Source organism: Saccoglossus kowalevskii, chromosome 10 (genome assembly GCF_978046115.1).
Source record: "Saccoglossus kowalevskii chromosome 10, keSacKowa6.1, whole genome shotgun sequence".
NCBI classification, from domain to species: domain Eukaryota; kingdom Metazoa; phylum Hemichordata; class Enteropneusta; family Harrimaniidae; genus Saccoglossus; species Saccoglossus kowalevskii.
The window spans coordinates 13,806,781-13,815,010 of NC_140650.1; the positions used below are offsets into that span (position 1 = coordinate 13,806,781).

An 8,230-nucleotide genomic window follows, 5' to 3' on the forward strand; every position below is an offset into this window, starting at 1 on the left:
GATGTATACGTATTTGTTTATAAAGCAAGATACTTAACTACATTACATTAATATATATCGTATATATAAAACGATAGTTTTACTTCCGAAACGGAAGTATTGACAGTCACTGTTTTACAGAAGGTGATGCCGTCACTGCAATTCCTGTTTAATAGTGGCGGGTGACCCAAAGGTCAAACCCTATGACTCCACTCACAATACACCATCAAAATGGTATGAAGATGATTTCAGTTGACTTATAATGATTGGTGATGTATGTTCAATCCACAATTCTCTTATAAATAATTGTTTTTCCTATATTATGTCCACCTGAACTTGAAATCTAAGAAACTACAGGATCAAGCTCTTTTGTTTCGTATAATTGCTAGACTGTTTCACATAAGGAATGACTATGATTTTACCATCATCAATGTTTTGTAGTAATTTCTCCTCCTGCATATAACATATACATTTCCCAGCTTGTTATATATTCTACAGCTTGCACTGTACATGATGACTTTGAGAAACGACTGTCTTTCAAGCTGCTAAGTAAAGGTTTTTAAGAGAACATCTTAAAAATGTGCCTGTGTATATGGTCTTCAAGAGGGTATTCATGATAGACATGAGGGCACAGCCACAATCAGCATTAATGATACAATAGAAATCGCTGGACAATCTTCAGAAATGTTTGATAAGATGGTCGGGAATAAGACGTGTTGCAGCAGCCCCAATACAAATTTAATATCCGGCACTAAGAAGTGGTTCATGTCTCAGCTGTCCTAGCAAGAACTAGAGCACATTGATAACAATTCCCAGTGAAGTGTCTTCGCCCATTTGTGCCTGTTTTCCCATGAAAATGAATACAATGTTGTTCAGTGCCATAAGGACAAAAAGAACTTTGACAACATTCAGGTGTCAAACTTGATACATACATTGAACATAATGAGGCCATGATGCACTTCAGAATGAATTCAAAACAGTCGACTGGTGGCCATTTAAAAAAATGCAATTCTACAAGTCTGAAGCAATCATGTTCACACATTGGACAAATCACGTTCTTTTAGTTACTACTATACCCAGTAAATTCCAAATGGCTGACTGGCGACCGTCTTATTTAAATGATTGCAGTTTCGTGGGGCCTTATCTCATGAATTTTGTTTGATATAATTGTAGGCATACAACATCTCGTGTGTATAATCTAAAAGGGACTTTGACGATGACTTCATTGGAAATCATTCAAATCAAAAGACAATTGGGTTGGCTGATATGTACCTACCTATATTCATCAATCAGACTATTTCTAGTAATTTGCAATTGTGGTAACACGCCTTGCTTTTTGAAAGTGTTATGCTATTTAATGATTCTATGTCATTCATGAAAACAAAATTTTGTAAAATTAAACAGTTCACAGAATTTATCATTGGCCATCACTACAAAAAAAAACAATTTGCTTCTTAGGTTAAAACATGATCTTAGTTAGACTTTAATTCTCTCACCTCCCATAGAAGTTAACACCTTTTTAAAATGTGAACAAAACTCAAACCTTTTGAGCACTATATTGTTTCCCGCCCATTTTTGGTGTCACGTTTTGCACATTTTAATGTATCTTTCTATATTTGATCAAAATGATTTTTAAACAAATACATATAGGGAAAGCGCGTTACATGTAGAATTCTAAGAAAAGTGGTTAACATTAGTTTTATGTCTTTATCCCAAAATTGTGATTTGAAAATCACACCAAAACGCATTAGTCATAAAATCACCACAAGTGACTGAGTAAAAATGAAAAAGTACATTTCATGGTCAACATCCTGTCGTACCTAATATTAATTTTTTTATTAATAAATATTGTGTATAAACGTAATAGGCGTGAATAAATTCCGAACGCTGGGACAGGAAGCATGGTATGACTAAAGCCCCTCACATTTTCCATCATCCTATGGCGTTTGAATGTCTGGAATACACAATTACATTAGGCCCGTGGACTGTCGACATTCTAGACATTAATTTGTTGAATTTGAAAAACCAAACACTGAAACGATGTGTCATGTGACATATATATAGTCATATAGATGTACATGACGTAGATGAGTTTTGTAATGGCCAAGTTTGATGCCCCACTACATAACACAGTCTTTTAGAACATAACCAATTGTTACCCGTAGTCTATTAATATTTTGCCCATTTACTCAGCGGACAGTAACTGTTTCAAAACCTTTCTACCACTGGCTACAATTATGACCAGGGGAGCTGTTCAAGTCGATCAGATGAAGCCCACAGGCACAGTACACAAACAGTATCGCCAAGATTGGATTCTGATTCGGAATTGAGTGCTCATTAGAAGACTTTAAATGAACTTTTTATTTCTTGCCAGTAAGATTTCACATCATTGTATAGCTTACCTCTCGGAGGAGTAAAAAACATTACAAAGACACGAAAAACATGGGTACACTTGATGAAAATCAGCTGGTCATTTCAGGATCGTAATGATGCAATGAAATGTATCCAGAAATGGAGATTACTTTCAAAATAGCGTCCGGATTTTCTCGGTTTACATCAAAATACAATGGCTGTATGTTTTTGCATTATACTGGTAAAATCGAGTCCAAAATGTATGTTCATTCAAATATTAGAATTGTATTTCTACTGAATCCAGTAACAGTAAAATACTGATACAAAACTATCTATAGACTACCCATGTGTTCATTAATCATAAAAAAAGGTATTTGTACACTGAAACAGTGCGTTTAAATTGTAATTCATTCTGTATATTATTTATCATGAGTATTGAAAGGTTTTTATCCATGCATTGTTTCTGACGCGAATACCGTACTGGTAACTGTTTAACTGCATTATTTACGGAACTAATTAAATTTGGAAGTACTAAGATTATTTAAGAATCACAGGGGTCATAATTTTGCTGTGTTGATATGATGCGTGATATATGGCAATTTTACCGTGATTTTGAACTAGTATATATGAAATAAGGGTTGGATTGTTCTTGTCAATTTATTTCAAGTGTGTCGCATACCCATATATAAATAACCAACCAAGCATTATTTACATTTAAAGCGGGGGGGGAGTAGTCACCTGCGCATGCGTCAGATGGCCAAGCGTATACCCATGAGCCTTTGTGTTTTAACGTGTGTTGTTATCGTCGCTTGTGACTCAATTCCCGCGCGTGCGCAGGTGACAACCTTCTCGCTTTAAGGTAGAGATGCAGGTTCGTGGGCACTTTGGAGTGAAATTTTTTTTTTTGCTTTTTATTATCCAAAAAGTCTTGGCTATAGACTGTTGAAATTGTGTAGAATTGTGAATACTGGAACATACACAAAAAATTATTTTAAAATATAGATAACAGGTGCAAAATTATCTCTTTTGAATGCTTAGCAAGATTTAGCAAGGATGTACATAAATAATATTAAAAAAAAAACATGGTGAAAAAAAGAAATGACGGGATCTCCATATTATGCACTGTATTTAACTTTCTACAAAACGATAATACATTTAAATTAGACACTGTAACAGCCATTTTAATTACTAGTATGAGCATCAGCAAACTTCTTACTGAGTGAATTGTTATGCAAATTAGCAATTATCTCAGCTTCTTTTTAGTGCACATTCCAGAACTTTAAAAAAAATAGCTTCCAGACGCTTTGACCTTTTGTTTTAAAATTTTCACAAATGAATGACAATGTGTTTATCTTCAAAACGCCGTCGGGGCATTGTTTTTAGTTGAATAGTTTTACAGCAATCGTACAGACAACTGGCCTGGGTGTTAATTTATGCATAAACTTGAAGTAGTGAAATTTGAGCTGCTGCCCTACAAAATTGACAACTGGTAGACAGTTTTCAAGACGGTGCTTTCTTCATAGAAAACAGATGTACCCATAAACCAATTTTGACAGGAAACAGAAGCATGGTTTAGCAGCTATTTTTTTTAAATCACTTTTGTCCCAAAAAGCACATTTTTGTGCATATTTCAAACTACAGTGTCCATAAAAATAAAATACTAACACAACTTTAAAAGTCATACAATAAGCTTTCCGAAAATATATAGTTTTGTGGACAAGGGAGGTCATCTTGGTTTCCTAATTAACTAATTAAAATACCTGTCAGGTAAACTGCATCTCTACCTTAATGTCCCACGGGCGCAAGATATCGCTGATAATTGAAATTGATAAATAAGTGTAAAACCTAATAAAAATCGCGCTTTAATAGATGAATCAATATGTTCACATGTTATTGCATTGTATGTTGATTTATGTGCTCCGTTTCAAGGAGAATATTTATTATATATACTTGTATAGCTGCTAATGCGATGGGTACTTGTATGGTACTCAGTAACATGACGACGACTTCTTTAGAGACGGTAGCTTCTCTCTACCCTGACACTTTGAAATGGTTTCAGTTGTACATCTGGGAATGTAGGGAGTTCACTGTAAACCTGATAAGAAGAGCGGAAACGGCTGGATTCAAATCCTTGGCAGTGACTGTTGATTCTACGGTCAACGGATATAAAAGGGGACCTCGGTTTATTATTCCACCAAACACGGTATTTGTACATGCACCAGAGCAATTAATGGTAAGACGGTTATACTTTCATCATATTGAATAAAAATGTTATTTACCATATCATATATTCATAGACACTGCGATAAACAAAAAAATGTTTGATTTACATGAGTGCGTGATTTACCAGCAGCGCTTTCAGCATTATCCAAATCCCAGGATTTCTTTTTGCACATTATCGATTACAGACCAAGTATTCTGTCTGCAATTAGACCAGCTATAGCAGTCTGTCATACTATGCAAACCATTAGCTTTACAGCATGCTTATTACTATTTCAACATTTTGAATATATTTATTATACAGGGTGTTTTCGATTTTGTATGGAAAATAAGATAATATATAAATATACATGTATAAACAAGTATAAACTAAGATAATACAACAAAAGACAATACAAATGGAAGCTGTATCCTCTTTTGAATCCAATTTGATTGACGTTAAATTTGAACATAAACAGTAGATGTAACAATGCACGAGCAAACCCTAACCCGGTGCAGAGAGTGTTTGCTCAATCCATAATAAGTGAATCGATTCGGCACACCATGTCCGATGTCGATAATTATTTGTGGATGGTGGGGACATGGCAGATTGATATAAGTAGAAAATATTGTTCGTGTGCGTGTCTGCTCATATCATGAATATGAACTCGTTGAGATCATCGGCATTTCACATAAATGAGGTCTTGGTTGTAATCTTGACTATTTTCAATCATGGCATGATTTTCATCTGTCCGGTTAAGGCTTCTATCAGCATATGCCCAAAATGGCATTTCACATGTGGGGGTTTTGTCTGAATAATAACATAAAAAGTGAAAATATTGACACAAGAGGGTATGTTTGTCTGCAAGCTGTCATCAACCAGTAGGAACATATTGATGACATATTTCTGAATTATTCTCAAGTGGCCAAGAACAATTTGTACTTGGTTGCATGGATTTAGTTTACTTTAAGTCGCTATTATTTTCCGTAATACAGAATTCAGAGATGATGAAATTAAACTGACAAAGTACACTTCAGATAGTACAACAATTTGCTTCTTTTATCAGATAAAGTAGCCATGTATTAGTTTGGTGATGTTTGTATCACGATATAAAACATAGAGCATCCGTATTGTTTCTAAAACTGCTCAATTATCACGTATGGTGAAGTGCATTTACATACTTTACTACTCATTCAGGTGAGTTCAACAGGCGCTCAAAGTAATAATCTAAGGAATGTAAGTGACCCTTCGTTAACCTGGGAATTCATTGCATGGATGAGATCAGTCACCAAACTACCGAGAGTACTGAAAGGAATTCTCAGCCCAGAAGATGCATTGCTTGCCGGAGCACACAAAGTAGATGGTATCATTGTATCAAATCATGGTGGACGACAATTAGATACAGTTCCAGCAACGGTATGTGCAAAAATAAGGACATGCTAGCAATTCGTAAATTCGTTCAACTTTAATTTGTTAATGAGTTGAACAATGTTATAATGACAATTACCACATTAGTATTCTCTTTACACAAATTGTTGTGATTGACATTGTGCACAACGTTTACCCAATCAATAATTTCACTCCATGATTTACCGCTAGGTGTAGTTTTATGGTTGTCATTGTTTAGATTGATGTTTAATTGTCACGAGCTCCCATAAAATATATAAACTATCATGTCATTACCATTATTACCCACTAGATTGAAATGTTACCGCATATCATAGATGCTGTGCGCGGTAGAGTTGAGGTTTACGTGGATGGGGGCGTACGCACAGGCACTGATGTATTTAAGGCATTAGCAATGGGAGCCAGGGCTGTATTCATTGGTAGACCAATCATATATGGACTTAAGTAAGCGGTAAGTGATATGATAAATTACTAATCAATGCGGTCACTTCTAAACATACAGAGATGAACTATTCTATTGGTTATATATGTTGAACAGATATGTGATTGATGTATAACTGAAAGTTACAATTGCAGTCAATGAGTAAATGATCGATGATTTGATATTGACGAAATATAATCAAAACAGTAACATGATAAATGAAACGAATCAGCCAATTTTAAACAACAGTATATCAATGCATAACATGGTGTATATCGTATGTGGAGTGTTTGAATGCAATCAGTCAAATCAAGAGATGTGAAAATCAAATGTTTGGTGCATTTCACTAAAATTACATTCGGCCATTTTAATTGGGTGGTGAAATGAATGCATGTATAAATGTTGTGATGTACTATATACGTGTGGAGTTCGGATGACTTGCATCAAGGTACCATCATATTAAATTTATGAGCCAAGTTCCGGAAATACAGAAATGCTCGATTTTGATGCGATATACCTTTATAATGGCTATGTTTCGGCCACAAAGCACTGTATCATAAAACACATGCATTTGCATATGTGTGGCCTGATGTTTAGTCTATACAGTCATGTCTGAGCTGAAGGTGTGGGGGGATGCTTGCACAGAGAGACGTATGGAGTGCACACAGAATTGAAAATATCATTCTCTGTTTTAAATTCGACAACAACTTACATCATGTTAATCAAAATTTATACAAATGTCTGCCTAAGTTTTGAAAAATTTCACGATTCATAAACAATGGAAATACAAATTAAATGTATGTTTTTCCAATTATCTCGCATACAATGAGTTTTCTCTCTGATCATATGCAAATTGAATATTCATCGAGACATAATCACGAGGAGAGATGATGTATAATATATACATATTTTGCATATTTTAAGAAAATTACAGTTATTTTTTAATCACATTTAAAAGTTTCACCAAATTAATTAAGAAATCACAAACTATTGGTTGTATGAATCTTTCTAATGAAGGCTAACAATGGTGTGAAACAGGTTCTTCAAATACTAAAGGACGAGCTCATGAGAACTATGGCACTGTCAGGTAAGATCACATACTTTTAAAATGCAACTGAAACAATAAAACATCATTCAGCAAATACAATTGATGTGTGTCAATAGCACAAATGTATCATCATCAATATAGTTTGATGTCATTATAACTGAATTACTCGGAATTATACACGAACAGTGGTGAATACAGAATAGAATGAGCTCCCTTTCCTTCGTCAACACACTTGAATATAACTTTCTGACTGTGTGTGTTTTTCATTCTCTAATTGATTTGACAAAGTGTTGTAAGTTGTCTGTTGTAAAAGTTTTAGTCAATGGTGCTTGTATTAGCGTGGCTCATTCTTTTCATGTATTTCCACATTATTACAATAATGCATGAAAGACAATATCAATGCTGCAACATGGGAACCATATTTTGCTTACAGGATGTTCAAAGATCAATGAAATCGAACCATGCCACGTGGTGCATCAATCGGTATTATGGAAAACATAGTGTGTACGAGATTTACAGTTCAAAAAAAAAACTGTTTGGTTTCCATATTTCACAATAGAAGATTCAATTAATGTATTTTTGTGCATCTTTTAGAAACGATGTATCAAGCAAATATTCAGTAACTTATAACATATTAATTTGTTCCCTTGTGTGTAACCCATTTGTTTCCTGTAAAATAGTAAGGAATTATATTTATCAAGAAATGCTTCCTACAGTTATTACATATTACTAGCAGAAATTAATGAAAAAATACTCAACGTAACAGTTGTAGTTAGGTGATAGCGATAGATAGTCCAACTATATAGTCCAAGTAGTGGGCGGT

General features: G+C 34.4%; 1 pseudogene; it reads left to right on the forward strand.

Annotated features, from left to right (window-relative positions):
* Positions 1 to 4,300: 4,300 nt before the first annotated feature.
* Positions 4,301 to 8,230, forward strand: LOC102810385 (2-Hydroxyacid oxidase 1-like; annotated as a pseudogene).